The 23,540-nt window shown below is 41.5% G+C and overlaps 1 long non-coding RNA gene across 3 annotated transcripts; it reads right to left on the reverse strand.

Annotated features, from left to right (window-relative positions):
* Positions 1-6,605: 6,605 nt before the first annotated feature.
* Positions 6,606-22,074, reverse strand: LOC134296357 (uncharacterized). Of its 3 annotated transcripts, none has more exons than XR_010003080.1 (3): positions 21,382-22,074; positions 15,927-17,598; positions 6,606-8,065 (listed from the first exon to the last, which is right to left on the reverse strand). It is a non-coding gene; the product is annotated as an uncharacterized LOC134296357 (long non-coding RNA). The 3 variants fall into 3 exon arrangements; XR_010003079.1 differs by lacking the exon at positions 21,382-22,074 and adding an exon at positions 18,830-21,363; XR_010003082.1 differs by lacking the exon at positions 21,382-22,074 and adding an exon at positions 18,704-18,836.
* Between the last annotated feature and the right edge of the window lie 1,466 nt (positions 22,075-23,540).

Below are 23,540 nucleotides of genomic sequence, written 5' to 3' on the forward strand. Positions count from 1 at the left end.
GTTGGGGGGCCTGTAGTTTTGTTGTTTTGTCGGTCGCCAGGATTCCATCACTCTTTTATATATATATATATACATACATATATATATATATATATATATATATATATATATATATAATAATAATAATTATAATGTGTGTACGTATGTGTATGTGTATATATAGAATTTTATTACATATATGCATTAATAAACATTGTATGTGGAGTTTAGAGTGCTCGTCGCATATGGGTGAACTGTAATTTCCATCATCCTCTGCCGTTGCCCCCCCCCCCCCCCAAACCCATCCAATACATAAAGTTGGTCATGATGAGTATATGTGCCAAGTTTGGCCAAATCTATAATCTGTGGGATTTTACAGACTCTCTGGATTTGGGTGAACTATAATTCCCAACATCAAGGATCAATTCCTCCCAAACCCAGACAGTATTTTCTGTTGGTCATGGTGGGTATGTGTGCGCCAAGTTTGGTCCAGGTCCGCCATTGGCAGGAGTCATAGGGCGTTCTGATAGTATAAGGATGTGGGTGAACTACAACTCCCATCCTGCTGGGGCTAATCCCTCTCAAACTCCAACACTATTTTAAGCCAGGCATGTTGGGTAAATATGCCAGGTTTGGTCCATATCTATTGTCGACTGGGTTCACATGTTCTCCCTGGATGTGGGTGTACTATAACTCCCATCCTCCCGGGTCAGTCCTCCAAATGGCACCAGGATTTAAAATTGGCCATGTTGGGCGTGAGCGCCAACTTTGGTCCTGATCCCTAGTCGGTGGGCTCCATAGTGTGGGGTAAACTATAACTCCCAAAATCCAAAAGCTGGCTATTAAAAATAGGACTAAGTTCAATGCTGTTTCATTATGACCTCAAAATATTCTTTTCCTGAAATGCTGCAACTGAAAGCCAAGCAAGCAATGTAATAATTCCCTGCCTTGAACATCTGTCTCCATTATTTAACTATGTCTCCCTATCCCTTTCCTTTGATGGCAGAATTGCATTTGCTTTACTCAGTCTCTGTCTCCAGTTCCAAAACAAGGTTGCAGGCAGGAAGCAGCCAGGCTTTGAAGCTGCAATGCTAATCAAGGTGGCCGATTGAAACATTCACACTTCCTTCAACCAGACAAGAGTTCTTCCTCCCACTCTGGACATCATTCCACAGATATATAAACCCCACTTCCCAACACACCTCCCGACCTCTGAAGATGCCTGCCATAGACGTGGGCAAAATGTCAGGAGAAAATGCTTTTGTAACATGACCATACAGTCGGAAATGAAAGCCTTTGCTTCCATATATCTGCCTCTATACTGCATTATTGGCCCGACGGCAGGCCTCCAAAAATTCGTTTATAGTCACCGACTGTGACCCCACAAATGGAAGACCATCATACTCGGCAACGAAAACACCCCAAGTAAAAAACCTCACCAAGAAGAGACCTCCTTTTACGTTACGATGTACACCCAAAGCTTCCGGTCTGATAGCATGCCTTGCTCCCAACAAACAAGAAGAGTCGTAGCGCTGTAAAAAGCTAATTCTTTTTCAAGTGCTTACCTTAAGATTTCCCCTGTAAATTCAAGTTGAAAATCCTCGCGCAATGCCTCATAGGCTGTATGCAAATGAACCCGGTCGCCCCGCTCTGAGGTTTCCGAGGTGGTCCCAAACTGTGCCGGTTCATTCTTAGTTAAAAACTTTATGGGCGACACAACTGTCATGCTTTTTTTTAATCCTTTTATTTATGATTATATTGATAGAATAAAAAAGAGGAACACATGTGATCCACAAAAAGAGAAAAAAACCAAAAAAAAAAAACCCAAAAAAACCACACGGACATACACTACACCAGTTCCCCTATACCCCCCTCCCTCTATAGCCTTCCAGCTTCCCTGCTCTGCGTTTAACTTCGTAGTATTCTCTTTTTTTTCATATCCCGTACCAGTAATCTTATCACCCGAGAGTGCCTCCTCTTTAACGTAAAATCTCTTTATATGTCCAGATTCCTTTTTTCCTTTAAGTATATACTTAATTTACTCCAGTCCGTTTTCATCCCTATTTGAGTATTTTGTGAAATTATCTGCGTTAAGATGTCCATATTCTGTATGTCCATCAGTTTCAGTGTCCATTGCTCCAGTGACGGAATTTCTGATGTTTTCCAGATCTTCGCAATCACCATTCTGGCTGCACTTATCATGTATATAAACAGTTTTTCATTGTTTTGGTCCGTAAAAAAGTCTGTTAAGCCTAATAAGAAGTATGCCGGTTTTAGTACAAGCTTTCTTTGAAGTATGATCTCCATCTCTTTCTGAATTAGTCTCCAGAAGCTTTTAATCTTCTTACATTGTCATGCTTTTTTAATTTTTTGGCAACGGATGTTCAAGGAGTTTTTGCCAGTCCCATACATAACTCAAACTGCCAGGAACATGGAACCGTTTTGTTTCCTGAAGCCAATATATTTTGAGCTACACTGAATTCTATGGTTTGATTTTACATGGAAATAAATAGAGTTGGGAGAACAATAAGTTGCACCTCCTTTTTCTCTGCCCATGACTGAATGTCGTGGAATCCTGGGAGCTGTAGTTTATTGAGGCAGCAGCACACTTTGGCAGAAAAAGCTAAAGGCTGGGTTGCTGTGAGTTTTCCGGGCTGTATGGCCATGTCCCAGTAACATTCTCTCCTGACATTCTGCCTGCATATGTGTGTGCCATCTTCAGGGGTTCTGTTGTCAATGAGGCAAGTGGTGTGTGTGTGTGAATGTGTGTGTGCATCTATCTATCTATCTATCTATCTATCTATCTATCTATCTATCTATCTATATCTGTGGAATAATGTCCAGGGTGGGAGAAAGAACTCTTGTGTGTTGGAGGCAAGTGTGATGTGTTACAATTGATCAGCATGATTAGCATTGAATAGCCTTGCAGCGTCAAAGCCTGGCTGCTCCCTGCCTGGGGAATCCATTGTTGGCAGGTGTTAGCTGGCCCTGATTGTTTCCTGTCTGGAATTCCCCTGTTTTCAGAGTGTTGTTCTTGATTTACTGTCCTGATTTTAGAGTTTTAAAAAATATTGGTGGCCAGATATTGTTCATTTTCATGGTTCCTCCTTTCTGTTGTCATTGTCCACACGCTTGTGGATTTCAATGGTTTCCGTAAATGGAGACAATGAACAACAGGGTTTTCTCAGCAAGAAGTATTAAAGGGAAGTCTGCCTTTCCATGGCTGGGTGAATCCTATGAATTTTAAAATACATTCTATGTCTATTGTGTTTTGGTCTTTGTTCCATGTATTTTAAATATGATTATTTTATAGAAATATGTATTAATATCTGCCATTTAACTGATGTATTTATTATAATTATGTATTTTAACTGTATTGTGCCCTGCTCGAGCCATAAGGAAAGGAGCGTAATAAATGCATTATTATTATTATTATTATTATTATTATTATTATTATTATTATGATGGCTTTTTTAGTGTCAGGAGTGACTTGAGGACCTGCAAGTTGCTTCTGGTGTGAGAGAATTGGCTGCCTGCAAGGATGTTGCCCTGGGGATGTGTAAATGTTTGATGTTTTACCATTCTTGTGGGTGGCTTCTCCCATGTCCCTGCATGGGGAGCTGGAGCTGACAAAGGGAGCTCACCTACTCTCCCCAGATTCGAACTGCCGATATGTCAGTCAGCAGTCCTGCCACCACAAGTTTTTAACCCATTGCACCACTGGGGGCTCCGCATCATTATGTTTTAAATGTGCAAGAGTTTGCACAGCATTAATACCAATGGAACTCCCCTAATACAACCATATTTAAGATACAATCCATTTGCAGCCCTGGAACTTGGAACCGCTGGTGTAAAGGGATCCTGGAAATATCTATTTTTCCTGCTCTGTTCATGCATATGACGAGTCTGGCTTGAATATGTCTTTTCCACGTCGTTGATGTCAAAGGCCTGCTTGGAAATAACAAATCAGTCCAATACATTATGTGCACATCTGGATGCAAAATGCAGATCTCAGTATTTAAAGGACTTCACCATGGAAGCATGCGTGATTTACTAACTCTTAGTCATTCTTAGTAATTATATTATTGAAATTATATACTTGAACGAAATTGACTACTCTAGGTTCTCCATACCTGCATAACCACCACCTGAGGAAGACCACACAGTCGAAACCGGTCGTGGATGGTGACTAACCTTGGACTTGTTTAAAACATTGGATTTCATAAAAGGATTCACTTACTTGGATGTTTAAATTTGGACTCACAATTAGTGACTTATACAGTCCTCCATGTGGAACATGAACTCTGGTGGGCATTGGACTCACAAACTCTGAATATAGAGTTTTACTTTCTATGAATGTATATGTGTTGGTAACACATGGATTATATTTTGGTTTAATTACTGTTTTATAGTTCACTAGCTGTGCCCGGCCACGTGTTGCTGTGGCGAAGTATGGTGGTATGGGAAATAAAGTATTGAGGTAGTATTGGTAGTTAAGGTAAAGTGTAAAGGTTTTCCCCTGACATTAAGTCCATTATAAATGGGTTATATAGCTGTGTGGAAGGGCCTTGAGTCTACACTGCCATATAATCCAGTTAAAATAAGATAATCTGTATTTTATAGGCAGTGTGGAAGAGGCTTAAGTGAGGCCTAACTCTGCCTGTCCCCTGGGCTGAGTGGGTTGCTGGGAGACCAAGTGGGCGGAGTTTAGCCTTCTAACTGGCAGCAATTGGATAAAAACAACTATTCCTCTCCCTCTAATTAGGACTTTATTTTTCTTTTCTTTTTGTTGTATGAACGTAGAGGCATGGATGAGGGGTTGTGCTGCCAAGTTTAGTGTTTCTGGGATGTGTAGTTTTGTTGTTTTGTCCTAGGCCGAAATTTCATTACCCTTTTATATATAGAGAGAGTATTGAAATACATTTCTAGCTATAGTGGCCTCTTACCTGTGCATTTCAGGGAATCCTTTCTTTGTATCACTTACATAGACAACTTCCGGCTGACCCCGCCCATTGCCTCTCCCTTAACCCTTTCCTACCCTTTCCTATGGGCACACAGTTAACAGAGGAATGGATCAGCAACTGAGCAAGAGGTTTGGGGAGAATTCACCATGGTTTACAAGAGTTTCACCTGACCTCCATCCAGAGAGTACTGTTAACCCAACCAAGGATGGATCTGGAACAAACTTGCCACGGATAATGGGATTTGCAGTACCTTCACTGATATTGTGACCCCTGCTAACAATGGACTGGGACTTGGCATAGAGAAACCTCATGACAACCTGAATATACTGCAGGGGTTAGTGGGAATGTACCTTGATTATGGGAGTTATAGTTCACCTGCAACCAGAAATCTCACCCGGGGAGCGCTCCAGTTCCATGCGGGGACATGAGAGAAGCCTCCCACAAGGATTATAATAACATCAAAACATCTGGGGTTCTCTGGGTAACGTCCTTGCAGTTCTGTACTGAACCTGGTTGACGTCAGACCAAACCTGGCACAGACACCCAACATGGCCAACTGTGGCTACCCGGTTTGGGAAGTATTTACCTCAGATCTGCGAGTTGTAGTTCACCCTTAGCCAGAGAACGCAGAACCCAGCTGCCAAATTGGCCATCTGCAAGGATATTACCCAGAGTAAAAAAAAAGACTGCCAGCATATACCTGCTATTATGGTACAATATTGGCCCAACGGCAGGCCCCCAAAAATTGCTAGGGCTTGCGCCCAGACTAAACACAATCCGACGACTTAGTTGACAAAGCCATACCAACCTCATGGGCAACCTCCTTTTACGTTAGGATGTCTACTCAAAGCTTCCGCTCTGATCGTATGCCTTGCTCGGAACAAACAACAAGAATCGCATTTAAAAGCTGCTTTTTTTCTTCTTCAAGTGTTTACCTTACGATTACCACTGTCAAATCGAGTCGGAAGTGCTCGCGCTGGACCTCATGGGCTGTATGCAAATGATCCGGTTTCCTCGCTCTGAGGCTTCCGAGGCGGTCTCAAAAGGTGCCTGCTTATGCCTTGTTAAAAATGCAGGAGCCTTTATGGCCAAACCTTTAAGCCAAACCCAACAGTCTCACTTATCCAAGCTAAACGGGCCGGCAGAACCTTGGATAAGCGAATATCTTGGATATTAAGGAGGGATTAAGGAAAAGCCTACTAAACATCAAATTAGGTTATGATTTTCCAAATTAAGCACCAAAACATCATGTTATACAACAAATTTGACAGAAAAAGCAGTTCAATACGCAGTAATGCTATGTAGTAATTACTGTATTTATGAATTTAGCACAAAATATCACCATATATTGAAAACATTGACTACAAAAATGGCTTGGATAATTCAGAACCATGGATAAGCGAGACTCTACTGTACTTAGTAGTAGTGGATGATCCAGCCAATGTATTTTGGCTGGATCTGCAGCCAATGTATTTTGAACAACACTATATTTAGTGATATTATTTTACATGGAAACAAATAGAGTTAGGAAAACAATTGGTTGCATTTACTTTTTATCTGCCTGCAGCAGAATGTTATAGAATCCTGTTTATTGAGGCAGCAGTTAAAGGCCTTGTCAAACTACAACTCCCATAGCATTGAACGGTGGCAGATCAAGTGGTGTCAAATTGCTTTAATATAGTTTGTTTATTTATTGATGGTGTCAGAAGCAAACCGAGGATACAATTGTAATGTATTTAAAAACACAAACAAAAGTTAAAAACTTGGCATTATACTAAATGTGCTTTGAGCAGTAGCTGGCCGCTTTGGGTGCCTCTGGTGTTGCTATAAGAAGGTCCTCCACTGTGCATGTGGCAGGGCTCAGGCTGCATTGTCATAGGTGGTCTGTGGTTTGCTCTTCTCCACACTCGCATGTCGTGGACTCCACTTTGCGGCCCCATTTCCTGTGGGGCCAGAGTGCAGTCTATTCAGCGCCTTCCAAGTCGCCCAGTCTTCTGTGTGCCCAGGAGGGAGTCTCTCATCCGGTATCAGCCATGGATTGAGGATCCGTGTTTTAGCCTGCCACTTTTGGACTCTTGCTTGCTGAGGTGTTCCTGCAAGTATCTCTGTAGATCTTAGGAAGCTATTTCTTGATTTAAGGTGTTGGCATGCTGGCTGATATCCAAACAGTGGATGGGCCGGAAATGTCCATGCCTTGGTCCTTTTATTACTGCCTGCTACTTCCCGGCAGAAGTCAGGTGGTGCAATACTGGATAAACAGTATAATTTATCCAGTGGTGTGGGGCGTAGGCATCCTGTGATAATGTGGTATGTCTAATAAGAGCCACATCCACTGTTTTAACGTGGTGATATGTGTTCCATACTGGGCAGGTGTATTCAGCAGCAGAGAAGCAAAGAGCAGGGGAAGATGTCTTAACTGTATCTGGATGTGATGCCCAGGTTGTGCCAGTCAGCTTTCGTATGAGATTGTTTCTTGCTCCCATTATTTGCTTTACAGTCAAGCAGTGCTTCTTATAGGTCAGAACGTGGTCCAGGGTAACTCCCACGTATTTGGGTGTGTTGCAGTGCTCCAGTGGGATTCCTTCCCAGGTGATCCTCAGAGCCCGAACTTGCTTGTCTGCTCTTAAGGTGAAAAGCACACGTCTGTGTTTTGGATGGATTAGGAATCAGCTGGTTTTCCCTGTAATAGGCAGTAAAGGTAAAGGTAAAGGTTTTCCCCTGACGTTAAATCCAGTCATGTCTGACTGGATGCTCATCTCCATTTCTAGGCCGAAGAGCCAGCGTTGTCCGTAGACACCTCCAAGGTCATGTGGCCGGCATGACTGCATGGAGCGCCGTTACCTTCACTCCGGAGCGGTACCTATTAATCTACTCACATTGGCATGTTTTCGAACTGCTAGGTTGGCAGGAGGTAATAGGCAGTAAGAGCACCTAAAGCTTCAGAGAGCTTCTGTTCAACCATTTCAGAGCTCCCTGCTTGGGCGGTGATGGCACGATCGTCAGCATAGAGGAATCGTCTTCTGGCAGTGGCTGATCATTGGTGTAAATGTTCAACATGGATGGAGCAAGTATGCTCCCCTGAGGCAGGCTCTTCTTCTGTTTCCCCATCTGCTTCTCTGGCCCTGGAATTCAACCAAAAAGGCTCCAGTAATTAATACAGCAATTAATGGCAAATAGAGATAAGCTTAATGTACCACCACTTTATTGTATTATATGTATTTTATTTTAGAGTTTTTAAAATAATGGTAGCCATATTTTGTTCATTTTCATGATTTCCTCCTTTCTGTTGAAATTGTCCAAACTCTTGTGGATTTCAATGGTTTCCGTAAATGGAGATGATGAACAACAGGGTTTTCTTAGCAAGAGCTTTTCAATGGAAGCTTGCCATTGCCTTCCTCTGGGGCCGAATAGTCCAAAGTTACCCAGTGGATTTCAGTGGGGATTTGAACCCTGACCTCCAGAGTTGGACTCCAACACCCAAACCATTGCACCATGCTGCCTTTCCATGGCTGGGTGAATCTCTCTTTTCAGAATGGGCCCCAGAGAAATGGTGGTTTATGCTACCCAGTCAGTATTTAACTATGAATTTTAAAATCACATTCTATGTCTATTGTGTTTTAATCTTTGTTCCATGTATTTTAAATATGTTTATTTTATAAATATATGTATTAATATCTGCCATTTACTGGATGTATTTTATTTTAATTACATATTTTAACTGTATGGTGCCCTGCTCGAGCCACAAGGAAAGGTGGGTAATAATTTTTTATATTATTATTATTATTATTATTATTATTATTATTATTATTATTATTATTATTATTATTGCTTTTTTTACGTGTCAGGAATGACTTGAGAAACTCCAAGTCGCTCTTGGTGTGAGAGAATTGGCCGTCTCTAAGGACATTGTTTGATGTTTTACCATCCTTGTGGGTAGTATATTGAGTTAGCAGCTAAAGGCCTTGTCAAACTATAACTTGCACAGCATTGAGCGGTGACAGATCAGATTATATATATATATATATATATATATATATATATATATATATATATATACACACACACACACACACACACACACACACACATACACACACACACACACACACACACACACACTAGCTGTGCCCGGCCACTGCTGTGGGGAAGTATGGTGGTATGAGAAATAAAGTCTTGAGGAATTGGTGGTAGTTAAGGTCAAGGGTAAAGGTTTTCCCCTGACATTAAGTCCAGTCGTGTATTACTCTGGAGGTTGGTGCTCATCTCCATTTCTACGCCGAAGAGCCGGCGTTGTCCGTAGACTCCTCCAAAGTCATGTGGGATGACTACATGGAGCGGCGTTACCTTCCCGCCGGAGCAGTACCTATTGATGCACTCACATTTGCATGTTTTCGAACTTCTGGGTTGGTAGAAGCTGGAGCTAACAGTGGGGGCTCTCTCCACTCCCCCAATTCAAACCTGCGGCCTTTCGGTCCAGAATTTCAGCAGCTCAGCGCTTTAATACGCTGCGCCATCAGGGGATATTATTTCCTAAAGGTTGTGAATATACAATATTTCTGATTGGTTTTTTTTGTTTGTTGGAGGCAAGTATGAATGCTGCAATTAGGAAAAATGATTAGGATGTAATGGCCTTGCAGCTTTTAAAGCCTGGCTGTTTCCTCCCTGAGTGAATTTTTTGTTGGGAGGTGTTAGCTGGCCCTGATTGTTTCCTGTCAGGAATTCCCTTGTTTTCAGAGTGGTGTTGTTTGCGATATTTTATGTGCTTCTACTGTCTGTGGCCCTGAGAAAACAGAGGATTTGCCAGACTTTGATGATGGGAATACTTTGTTGGGAGGTGTTAGCTGGCCCTGATTGTTTCCTGTGTGGAATTCCCCTGTTTATTTACTGTCCTGGTTTTAGAGATTATATTGTTCTGCATTATTCTATCCCAGTAATTATTTCATATTAAAGAAGAATCTCACTTATCCAACATTCGCTTATACAATGTTCTGGATTATCCAACGCAGTCTGCCTTTTCATAATCAATGTTTTTGTAGTCAGTGTTTTAAATTCCTTGTGATATTTTAGTGGTAAATTTGTAAATACAGTACAGTAGAGTCTCACTTATCCAACATAAACGGGCCGGCAGAATGTTGGATAAGCGAATATGTTGGATAATAAAGAGGGATTAAGGATAAGCCTATTAAACATCAAATTAAGTTATGATTTCACAAATTAAGGACCAAAACATCATGTTAGACAACAAATTTGGAAGAAAAAGTAGTTCAATACGCAGTAATTCTATGTAGAAATTACTGGATTTATGAATTTAGCACCAAAATATCACGATATATTGAAAGCATTGACTACAAAAATGTGTTGGATAATCCAGAACGTTGGATAAGCGAGTGTTGGATAAGTGAGACTCTACTGTAAATACTACATAGCATTACTGCGCATGGAACTACTTTTTCTGTCAAATTTGTTGTATAATATGATGTTTTGGTGCTTAATTTGTATAACGATTACCTAATTTGATGTTTAATTGGCTTTTCCTGAATCCCTTCTTATTATCCAACATATTCACTTATCCTGCCGGCCTGTTTATGTTGGATAAGTGAGAGTCTACTGTATATTGATCATCTTATATTATCTGCTTAGACCTGGATTATATGAGGCCCCTTCTTCACAGTTGTATAAAATGCACACTGAAGTGGATTATATGGCAGTGTGGAGTCAAGATAATCCAGTGCAAAGCAGATAATATAAGATTATAAATGGGTTATATAGCTGTGTGGAAGGGCCTTGAGTCTACACTGCCATATAATCCAGTGCAAATTAGATAATCTGTATAAGAAGTCTAAGTGAGGCCTAAATCTGCCTGTCCCCTAACTGAAACCTGGCTGTCCCTTGGCTGGTTGCTAGGCAACCAAGTGGGCAGAGATTAGCCCTCTAAACTGGCAGCAATTGGATAAAAAAAAATTATTGCTCTCCCTCTAATTAGGACTTTATTTTTCTTTTCTTTTTGTTGTATCAACCTTGAGGCGTGGATGATGGGTTGTGTTGTCAAATTTTGAGGTTGGGGGGCCTGTACTTTTGTTGTTTTGTGAATTGCCGTGATGCCATCACTCTTTTATATATATATATATATATATATATATACACACACACACACACACACACACACACACTAGCTGTGCCCGGCCACGCGTTGCTGTGGTGAAGTCTGGTGGTATGGGAAATAAAGTATTGAGGAATTGGTGGTAGTTAAGGTAAAGGTTTTCCCCTGACATTAAGTCCAGTCATGTCTGATTCTGGGGGTTGGTGCTCATCTCCATTTCTAAGCCGAAGAGCTGGCGTTGTCCGTAGACTCCTCCAAGGTCATGTGGGATGACTACATGGAGCGGCGTTACCTTCCCGCCAGAGCAGTACCTATTGATGCACTCACGTTTGCATGTTTTTGAACTTCTGGGTTGGCAGAAGCTGGGGCTAACAGTGGGGGCTCTCTCCGCTCCCTCAATTCAAACCTGCGGCCTTTCAGTCCAGAAGTTCAGCAGCTCAGTGCTTTAACACTCTGCGCCATCAGGGGATATTATTTCCTAAAGGTTGTGAATATACAATATTTCTGATTGTTTTTTTGTTTTGTTTTTTGTCTGTTGAAGGGAAGTATGAATGCTGCAATTAGGAAAAATGATTAGGATGTAATGGCCTTGCAGCTTTAAAGCCTGGCTGTTTCCTCCCTGTGTGAATTTTTTGTTGGGAGGTGTTAGCTGGCCCTGATTTTTTCCTGTCTGGAATTCCCTTGTTTTCAGAGTGGTATTGTTTGCGATATTTTATGTGCTTCTACTGTCTGTGGCCCTGAGAAAACAGGATTTGCCTGATTTTGGTGATGGGAATACTTTGTTGGGAGGTGTTAGCTGGCCCTGATTGCTTCCTGTGTGGAATTCTCCTGTTTAGTTACTGTCCTGGTTTTAGAGATTATATTGTTCTGCATTATTCTATCCCAGTAATTATTTCATATTAAAGAAGAATCTCACTTATCCAACATTCGCTTATACAATGTTCTGGATTATCCAACGCAGTCTGCCTTTTCATAATCAATGTTTTTGTAGTCAGTGTTTTAAATTCATTGTGATATTTTAGTAGTAAATTTGTAAATACAGTACAGTAGAGTCTCACTTATCCAACATAAACGGGCCGGCAGAACGTTGGATAAGCGAATATGTTGGATAATAAGGAGGAATTAACGATAACCCTATTAAACATCAAATTAGGTTATGATTTTATAAATGAAGCACCAAAACATCATGTTAGACAACAAATTTGTCAGAAAAAGTAGTTCAATACACAGTAATGCTATATAGTAATTACTGTATTTATGAATTTAGCACCAAAATATCATATTTTGAAAGCATTGTCTACAAAAATACGTTGGATAATCCAGAACGTTGGATAAGCGAGTGTTGGATAAGTGAGACTCTACTGTAATTACTACATAGCATTACTGCGCATGAAACTACTTTTTCTGTCAAATTTGTTGTATAATATGATGTTTTGGTGCTTAATTTGTATAACGATTACCTAATTTGATGTTTAATTGGCTTTTCCTGAATCCCTTCTTATTATCCAACATATTCACTTATCCTGCTGGCCTGTTTACGTTGGATAAGTGAGACTCTACTGTATATTTCTAATCTTATATTATCTGCTTAGAACTGGATTATATGAGGCCCCTTCTTCACAGCTATATAAAATGCACACTGAAGTGGATTATATGGCAGTGTGGAGTCAAGATAATCCAGTTCAAAGCAGATAATATAAGATTATAAATGGGTTATATAGCTGTGTAGAAGGGCCTTGAGTCTACACTGCCATATAATCCAGTGCAAATTAGATAATCTGTGGAAGAGACCTAAGTGAGGCCTAAATCTGCCTGTCCCCTAACTGAAACCTGGCTGTCCCTTGGTTGCTAGGCAACCAAGTGGGCAGAGATTAGCCCTCTAAACTGGCAGCAATTGGATAAAAAAAATTATTGCTCTCCCTCTAATTAGGACTTTATTTTTCTTTTCTTTTTGTTGTATCAACCTAGAGGCGTGGATGATGGGTTGTGTTGTCAAATTTTGAGGTTGGGGAGCCTGTACTTTTGTTGTTTTGTGAGTCGCCGTGATGCCATCACTCTTTTATATATATATATATATATATATATATATATATATATATATATATACACTTTTATTATACATATTATATATACAATTTTATTCTATGTGTGTGTGTGTGTGTGTGTGTGTATATATATATATATATATATACATACAGTAGAGTCTCACTTATCCAAGCTAAACGGGCCGGCAGCAGCTTGGATAAGCGAATATCTTGGATAATAAGGAGGGATTAAGGAAAAGCCTATTAAACATCAAATTAGGTTATGATTTTACAAATTAAGCACCAAAACATCATGTTATACAACAAATTTGACAGAAAAGGTAGTTCAATACGCAGTAATGCTATGTTGTAATTACTGTATTTACGAATTTAGTGCCAAAATATCATGATATATTGAAAACATTGACTACAAAAATGGCTTGGATAATCCAGAAAATTGGATAAGCGAGGCTTGGATAAGTGAGACTCAACTGTAATTTTATTATATATAATGTGTGTGTGTATGTTTATATATATAATTTTATTATACAGTGTTCCCTCACTACTTCACGGTTCACTTATGTCTTGGCAGGGTTAGGCTTCAGGTGGTTCTCTTTCAAGGCATTCGTGAGTTGGCTTTCAACTGTTTCAAAATCTTTTGCTTGTGTTGTTAAGCCAAGGTCATCGGCATATATAAAACTCTTTTTGAGTGGTAGTTGTGGCTGATCGTTCATGAAGATGTTAAACAAGGTTGGTGCAAGAACGCTGCCTTGGGGTAAACCATTCTTTTGCCTCCTCCATCTGCTTTTCCTGCCCTGAAACTCCACATAGAAGCTGCAGTTTTCCCAGAGGGTCTGGACAGTTTTTGTAAAGTCAAAATCCCAGGTGATATGGTGGACTTTATGCAGCATTTTTCTATGTTGCACCATGTCATAGGCTGCTGTAAGGTCCACAAAAACTGTTCCCGTAATGCAGCCTTTCTCATAGCCTTCCTCGATATGCTCAGTTAGATGAAGAATTTGACCTGTACAGTTTTTCCCTGGCCTGAAACCTGCTTGTTGTGCAGTAAGCTTGGGTTCGATGACAGGTCCTAATCGATTTAATAGCATCCTCTCATAGACTTTATATAGATGACATAAGAGGAAGATTGGTCGGTAGTTCCTGGCACTGGAGGCATCTTTACCAGGTTTTAAAATGGCAATGATCTTAGTTTTCCTCCATGCTCTGGGAATCTGTTTGTGTGCCAAGCATTGATTGTAGAATTTCACAAGCCAGTTTTCAGCTTTGGGCCCCAAGTGTTTGCTTGCTCCGTCATTAAATCATCTAGGCCAGGTGCTTTACCAGTTTTACATCGCTTGATGGTTTCTCTGAGTTCTTCCAGGTTTAGAGGAGATGCCAACTGGTGGGTTTCAAGTTCTGGCACCCTGTTGATTTTTATCTTTACTCTGCTGCAGTTGGTTTTCCCATTCTGAATTAGCTGGTGAGCTATCTGGTCTGGTGTTACGTTTGCATGCCCATGGTTGACCAGAGGGTCACTATCCAGGTGTCTCAGCAATTGCCAGGCTTTTCGGCTACTCTTGGACATGTCAAGGTTCTCAAGCAGCTCTATCCAGCGGTCTTTCTTAGCATTAGCTATGGCTGTAGATGGTTTTTGGCCTGCTGCTATAATCACGTCACTGTATGGATTCTCTTGAAATAGTCTGAGATATTCCTTTAGTTGATTTAGCGATTCTTCATTTAGGCCTGGTAGGTAGCTTGTGCGACAGCCTCTAGGGATTGAGAGCCTCAAGGATCTTTCCACAGCATCTACAACAGATTGTAGCCTTCTATAGAAGTTCTATATCAGAAATACCTGCTTCCAAGGACTTGGAAGCAGGGGTTCTGTTGTCAATGAGGCAAGTGGTGTGTGTGAATGTGTGTGAATGTGTGTGCGTGTCTTTCTATCTATCTGTCTGTCTGTCTGTCTGTCTATCTCTATGGAATAATATCCAGGGTCGGAGAAAGAACTCTTGTCAGTTGGAGGCAAGTGTGATGTGTTACAATTAGTAAGCTTTATTAGCATTGAATAGCCTTGCAGCTTCAAAGCCTGGCTGCTTTCTGCCTGGGGAATCCTTTGTTGGCAGGTGTTAGCTGACCCTGATTGTTTCCTGTCTGGAATTCCCCTGCTTTCAGAGTGTTATTCTTGATTTACTGTCCTGATTTTAGAGTTTTAAAAAATACTAGTGGCCAGATTTTGTTCACTTTCATGGTTGCCTCCTTTCTGTCGAAATTGCACCTGACCTCCATCCAGAGAGTACTGTTAACCCAACCAAGGATGGATCTGGACCAAACTTGCCACGGATAATGGGATTTGCAGTACCTTCACTGATACTGTGACCCCTGCTGACAATGGACTGGGACTGCACTTGGAATAGAGAAACCCCATGACCATCTGAATAGTTCACCTGCAACCTTACTTACTTACCACAAAACACTGAACCCAGCTGACATTAGACCAAACCCAGCACAGAGACCCAACATGACCAACTGTGCATATACACCCAGTTTGGGAAGTATTTACTGTGGATCTGGAAGTTATAGTTCGCCCTTACCCAGAGAACTTGGAACCCAGCTGCCACCCACATACATCTGTTATTGCAGTACGACATTGGCCCAACGGCAGGCCTCCAAAAATTGCTGGGATAGGTCCCAGACTAAGAACAATCCAGTGATTTGGTGGACAAAGCCATACCAAACTCATGGGCGGCCTCCTTTTACATTATGATGTCTACTCAAAGCTTCCACTCTGATCGTATGCCTTGCTCCGAACAAACAACAAGAGTTGCATCGCTTTCAAAAGCTGCTTTTTCAAGTGCTTACCGTAAGATAGTCCCTGTCAAATCGAGTCGGAAGTCCTCCTGCGGTGCCTCATGGGCTGTATGCAAATTAAACCGGTCTGTGCACTCTGAGGTTTCCGAGGCGGTCTCAAAAGGTGCAGGATTATGCTTTGTTAAAAATGCAGGAGCCTTTATAGCAACCCAATGAATTGTCATGCTTTTTGGGGGGTTTTTTAGTAATGGATGTCAAGTAGTTTTCTTCATCTGATGTATTTTGAACAAAACTAAGTTCAGTGATATTATTTTACACGGAAAAAATAGAGTTAGGAAAATTAGTTGCATTTACTTTTTATCTGCACGCAGCAGAATGTTATAGAATCCTAGAAGTTCTAGTTTATTGAGGCAGCAGCCAAAGGCCTTGTCAAACTACAACTCCCATAACATTGAACGGTGGCAGATCAAGTGGTGTCAAATTGCTTTAATATTATTTGTTTATTTATTGATTAATTGTGTCAGAAGCAAACCAAGGGCACAGTTGTAATGTATTTAAAAACACAAACAAATTTAAAAACTTGTCATTAAACTAAATGTGCTTTGACCAGTAGCTGGCCACTTGGAATGCCTCTGGTGTTGGTATAAGAAGGTCCTCCACTGTGCATGTGGCAGGGCTCAGGCTGCATTGTCATAGGTGGTCTGTGGTTTGCTCTTCTCCACACTCGCATGTTGTGGACTCTATTTAGTGGCCCCATTTCTTGAGGCTGGTTCTGCATCTCATGGGACCAGAGTGTAGTCTATTAAGCACCTTCCAAGTGCCCAGGAGGGAGTCTCTCATCCGGTATCAACCATGGCTTGAGGTTCTGGGTTTTACCCTGCCACTTTTGGACTCTTGCTTGCTGAGGCATCTCAGCGATTATCTCTGTAGATCTTAGGAAGTTATTTCTTGATTTAAGGCGTTGGCATGCTGGCTAATATCCAAACAGAGGATAGACGGGAGATGTCCATGCCTTGTTCCTTTCATTACTGCCTGCTACTTCCCGGCGGATGTCAAGTGGTGCAATACCGGATAAGCAGTATAATATATCCAGTGGTTTGGGGTGTAGGCATCCTGTGATTATGTGGCATGTCTCATTAAGAGCCACATCCACTGTTGTAACATGGTGAGATGTGTTCCATACTGGGTAGGTGTATTCAGCAGCAGAGAAGCAAAGCGCAAGGGAAGATGTCTTCATTGTATCTGGTTGTGATGCCCATGTTGTGCCAGTCAGCCTTCGTAGGATACTGTTTCTTGCTCCCATTATTTGCTTTGTAGTCAAGCAGTGCTTCTTATAGGTCAGAACGTGGTCCAGGGTAACTCCCACGTATTTGGGTGTGCTGCAGTGCTCCAGTGGGATTCCTTCCCAGGTGATACTCAGAGCTGGAGATGCTTGTCTGTTCTTAAGGTGTGTGTGTTTTAGACGTCTGTGTTTTAGATGGATTAGGAATCAGCTGGTTTTCCCTGTAAGAGGCAGTAAGAGCACCTAAAGCTTCAGGGAGCTTCTGTTCTACCATTTCAGAGCTCCCTGCTTGGGTGGTGATGGCACAATCGTCAGCATAGATGACACTCTCTGTCCCTTCTGGCAGTGGCTGATCATTGGTGTAAATGTTCAACATGGATGAAGCAAGGACGCTCCCCTGAGGCAGGCCCTTCTTCTGTTTCCCCATCTGCTTCTCTGGCCCTGGAATTCAACCAAAAAGGCTCCAGGAATTAATACAGCAATTAAAAGCAAATAGAGATAAACTTAACGTAGCACCATTTTATTGTATTATATGTATTTTATTATAAATGTAAATAAAAATATATAATTTTATTATACATATTATATATACAATTTTATTCTATATAATGTGTATGTATGTATATACAGTAGAGTCTCACTTATCCAACATAAACGGGCCAGCAGAACGTTGGATAAGCGAATATGTTGAATAATAAGGAGGGATCAAGGAAAAGTCTATTAAACATCAAATTAGGTTATGATTTTACAAATTAAGCATCAAAACATCATGTTATACAACAAATTTGACAGAAAAGGTAGTTCAATACGCAGTAATGCTATGTAGAAATTACTGTATTTTTTAATTTAGCACCAAAATATCACGATGTATTGAAAACATTGACTACAAAAATGCGTTGGATAATCCAGAACATTGGATAAGCGAATGTTGGATAAGTGAGACTCTACTGTATGTGTGTGTGTGTATATATATATAACTTTGTTCTATATAATGTGTGTATGTATGTGTATATATATAATTTTATTATATATGTGCATTTATACCCATTGTATGTGGAGTTCAGAGTGCTCTTCACATATTGAACTATAACTTTCATCATCCTCTGCCATTGCCCCCCCCCCCCCCCCCACACACAAACCCATCCAATACTTAAATTTGGTCATGATGAGTATGTGTGCCATTTTTGGCCAAATCCATCTGTGGGATTTTGCAAGGCTGGATCTCTGGATTTGGGTGAACTATAATTCCCAACATCAAGGATCACATACTTCAACCAGACATGAGTTCTCTCTCCCACCCTGGACATTTCCAACAAACCTCCCAACCTCTGAGGATGCCTGCCACAGATGTGGACAAAATGTTAGGAGAGAATGCTTCTGTAACATGGCCATACAGCCAGAAATAAAACCTTTCGCTTCCATATACCTGCCATTATACTACATTGTTGACCCGACGGCAGGCCTCCAAAAACTCGTTTATAGTCACGCACTTTTTGTTATACAATGCTTTTGACACGAAATAAATAACCCAACTAAAAAACCTCACCAAGAAGAGACCTCCTTTTACGTTACGATGTACACCCAAAGCTTCCGCTCTGATCGCATGCCTTGCTCCCAACAAACAAGGCGAGAAGTAACGCTGTACAAAGCTAATTCTTTTTCAAGCGCTTACCTTACAATTTCCTCTGTAAATTCAAGTTGAAAATCCTCGCGCAGTGCCTCATGGGCTGTATGCAAAGGAACCCGGTCGCCCCGCTCTGAGGTTTCCGAGGCGGTCCCAAACGGTGCCGGATTCATTCTCAGTTAAAAATTGTACAAGCCTTCATGGGCGACACAACTACAGTAGAGTCTCACTTATCCAACACTCGCTTATCCAACGTTCTGGATTATCCAACGCATTTTTCTAGTCAATGTTTTTAATACATCATGATATTTTGGTGCTAAATTCGTAAATACAGTAATTATTACATAGAATTACTGTGTATTGAACAACTTTTTCTGTCAGATTTGTTGAATAACATGATGTTTTGGTGCTTAATTTGTAAAATCATAACCTAATTTGATGTTTAATAGGCTTTCCCTTAATCTGTCCTTATTATCCAACATATTCGCTTATCCAACGTTCTGCCGGCCCGTTTACGTTGGATAAGCGAGACTCTACTGTAATTGTCATGTTTTTTTTATTTTTTGGCAACGGATGCTCAAGGAGTTTTTGCCAGTCCCATACATAACTCAAACGCCCAGAAACATGGAACCACCTTCTTTCCTGCAGCGAATATATTTTGAACTATTTTGAACCACTGAGTTCTGTGGTTTGATTTTACATGGAAACGAGTTGGGAGAACAATAGGTTGCACCTACTTTTTTCCCCTGCCCATGGCTGAATGTCATGGAATCCTGGGAGCTGTAGTATACTGAAGGAGCAGCACACTTTGGCAGAGAAAGCTAAAGGCTGGGTTTCTGTGAGTTTTCCGGGTTGTATGGCCATGTCCCAGTAGCATTCTCTCCTGACATTCTGCCTGCATCTGTGTCTGGCATCTTCAGGGGTTCTGTTGTCAATGAGGCAAGTGGTGTGTGTGTGTGAATCTCTCTCTCTCTCTCTCTCTCTCTGTGGAATAATGTCCAAGGTGGGAGAAAGAACTCTTGTGTGTTGGAGGCAAGTGTGATGTGTTAGAATTGATCAGCTTCATTAGCATTGAATAGCCTTGCAGCTCCAAAGCCTGGCTGTTTCCTGCCTGGGAAATCCTTTGTTTTGTAGGCGTTAGCTGGCCCTGATTGTTTCCTGTCTGGAATTCCCCTGTTTTCAGAGTGTTGTTCTTGATTTACTATCCTGATTTTAGAGTTTTTCTTAAATACTTGTAGTCTGATTTTGTTCATTTTCATGGTTTCATCCTTTCTGTTGAAATTGTCCACATGCTGGTGGATTTCAATGTTCGACAGGGTGGTGGTTAAGAGTGGTCCAGCATTTCTGTGCTCTCAAATAATAGGCTTTAAATTTTAAATATGTTTATTTTATATAAATACATATTAATATATGCTTTTTACTAAATGTATTTTATTATAATTATGTATTTTAATTGTATTGTGCCCTGCTAGAGCCATAAGGAGAGGTGGGTAATAAATGCATAATTATTATTGACACAAAGACAGAGTATGACACAGCAAACGAGATACTGTATGTGTGTGTGTGTGTGTGTGTGTATGCTGGATTTCATGTACTGATGATGATGATGTATTTATTACCCAACTCTCCTTATAGCTCTGTTGTTGTTGTTGTTGGTCCAGATCTATTGTTGGTGGGATCCATTGTGAGGGGTAAACTATAACTCCCAAAATCCAATTGCTAGCTATTAAAAATAGGACCAACTCCAATCAGAGCTGCATTTACTTTTCTCAGTTGTGCCTTCAGTTCCAAAACAAAGTTGCAGAACTTTTACTAGACACAATGAACTTAATTGCAAACCCCATAGTTATCACATATCTCCCAATACACACACACATAGTAATAGTGAAAATGTGTATGTGGTGAACATGTCCACTTACATAGACAACCTCTGGCTGACCCCGCCCATTGCCTTTCCCTTAACCTTTTCCTATGGGCACACAGTTAACAGAAGAATGGATCAGCAACTGAGCAAGAGGTTTGGGGAGAATTCACCATGGTTTACAAGAGTTGCACTTGACCTCCATCCAGAGAGTACTGTTAACCCAACCAAGGATGGATCTGGACCAAACTTGCCACGGATAATGGGATTTGCAGTACCTTCACTGATCCTGTGACCCCTGCTGACAATGGACTGGGACTGCAGTTGGCATAGAGAAACCCCATGACCATCTGAATATACTGCAGGGGTTTGGGGGGATGGACCTTCATTCTGGGAGTTATAGCTCACTTGCAACCAGAAAAGACTGAATTAGGCTGACGTCAGACCAAACCTGGGACAGACACCCAACATGTCCAACTGTGCATACACATGCAGTGTGGGAAATATTTACTTCGGATCTTGGAGTTGTAGTTCACCCTTTCCCAGAGAACTCAGAGCCCAGCCCCCAAATTGGCCATCAGCAAGATTATTACCCCAGATCAGGCCAGATACTGCCAGCATATATCTGCTTTTACAGTACAATATGGGCCCGACGGCAGGCCTCCAAAAATTGCAATTCGTCAGCGGTAAGTTGAGCTTGCGTGTTCCAATGATGCTGAGAATAAAGACAAAGTCATACCAAACTCACAGGCGACCTCCTTTTACGTTAGGGTGTCTACTCAAAGCTTCCGCTCTGATCGTATGCCTTGCTCCGAACAAACAACAAGAGCCGCAATGCTTTAAAAAGCTCTTTTTTTCTTCAAGTGCTTCCCTTACGATTCCCCCTGTCAAATCGAGTCGGAAGTCCTCGCGCGGGGCCTCATGGGCTATATGCAAATCAACCCGGCCTCCACGCTCTGAGGTTTCCGAGGCGGTCTCAAAAGGTGCAGGGTTATGCTTTGTGAAAAATGCACCGGCCTTTATAGCAACCCATACCTTTTTTGTGTGTGCAAAGGATGCTCAAGTAGTTTCCTGCAGCAAATGTATTTTGAACAACACTCACTTCAGTGATAAGGGGCCCCTGGTGGCACAGTGCGTTAAAGCGCTGAGCTGCTAAACTTGCAGACCAAAAGGTCCCAGGTTCAAATCTCGGGAGCGGAATGAGCACCTGTTGTTAGCCCCAGCTCCTGCCAACCTAGCAGTTCAAAAACTTGCAAATGTGAGTAGATCAATAGGTAGGGAAGGTAACGGCGCTCCATGCAGTCATGCTGGCCACATGACCTGGAGAGATATATAATTTTATTATATATGTGCATTTATACTCATTGTATGTGGAGTTTAGTGTGCTCTTCGCATATGGGTGAACTATAATTTACATCTTCCTCTGCTGTTCCCCCCCCCCCCCCCCAAATACTTCCAATACTTAATGTTGGTCATGATGAGTATGCGTGCCAAGTTTGGCCAAATCCATAATCTGGGATTTTACAGGGCTCTCTGGATTTGGGTGAACTATAATTCCCAACATCAAGGATCAATTCCTTCCAAACCCAGACAGTATTTTCTGTTGGTCATGGTGGGTATGTGTGCGCCACGTTTGGTCCAGGTCCGCCATTGGCAGGAGTCATAGGCGTTCTGATAGTATAAGGATGTGGGTGAACTACAACTCCCATCCTGCTGGGGCAATCCCCCTCAAACTCCCAACGTTATTTTAAGCTGGTCATGGTGTGTATATGTGGCAAGTTTGGTCCATATCTATTGCCAACTGGGTTCACAAACTTTCCCTGGATGTGGGTGAACTATAACTCCCATCCTCCTGGGTCAGTCCTCCAAACAGCACCGATATTTAAAGTTGGCCATGTTGGGCATGTTTGCCAACTTTGGTCCTGGTCTCTAGTTGGTGGTCTCCATAGTGTGGGATAAACTATAATTCCCAAAATCTGAGAGCTGGCTATTAAAAATAGGACTAAGTCCAATGCTGTTTCAATATTACGAACTCTTCATATTGACCTCAAAATATTATCCTGAAATGCTGCAATTAAAAGCCAAGCAAGCAATTTAATAATTTCCTGCATTGTACATCTGTCTCCATTATTGAACTATGTCTCCCTATCCCTTTCCCTTTGACAGCAGAGTTGCATTTTCTTTACTCAGTCTCTGTCTCCAGTTCCAAACAAAGTTGCAGGCAGGAAGCAGCCAGGCTTTGAAGCTGCAAGGCTAATCAAGCTGGCAAATTGAAACATTCACATACCTCAACCAGACAAGAGATCTTTCTCCCACCCTGGACATTTCCACACTTGCCCAATTTCCAACAAACTTCACAACCTCTGAGGATGCCTGCCACAGATGTGTGCAAAATGTCAGGAGAAAATGCTTCTGTAACGTGACCATACCGCCAGAAACGAAAGCGCTGGTTTCCATATACCTGCCATTATACTACATTGTTGGCCCGACGGCAGGCCTCCAAAAATTCGTTTCGAAGAAACGGAAGACAATCATCCTCGAACTACAAAAAGCGGCGCAAGTAAAAAAACCTCAGCAAGAAGAGACCTCCTTTTACATTACGACGTACACCCAACGCTTCCGCTCTGATCGCATGCCTTGCTCCGAACAAACAAGAGGAGTCGTAACGCTATAAAAAGCGAATTCTTTTTCAAACGCTTACTCTACGATTTCCCCTGTAAAGTCAAGTTGAAAATCCTCACGCAATGGCTCATGGGCTGTATGCAAATGAACTCGGTCGCACCCTTCTGAGGTTTCCGAGGCGGTCCCAAACGGTGCCGGATTCATTCTCAGTTAAAAACTGTACAATCCTTCATGGGCGACACAACTAATTGTCATGTTTTTTAATTTTTTGGCAAC

Source organism: Anolis carolinensis, chromosome 1 (genome assembly GCF_035594765.1).
Source record: "Anolis carolinensis isolate JA03-04 chromosome 1, rAnoCar3.1.pri, whole genome shotgun sequence".
Classification (NCBI taxonomy): Eukaryota; Metazoa; Chordata; class Lepidosauria; order Squamata; family Dactyloidae; genus Anolis; species Anolis carolinensis.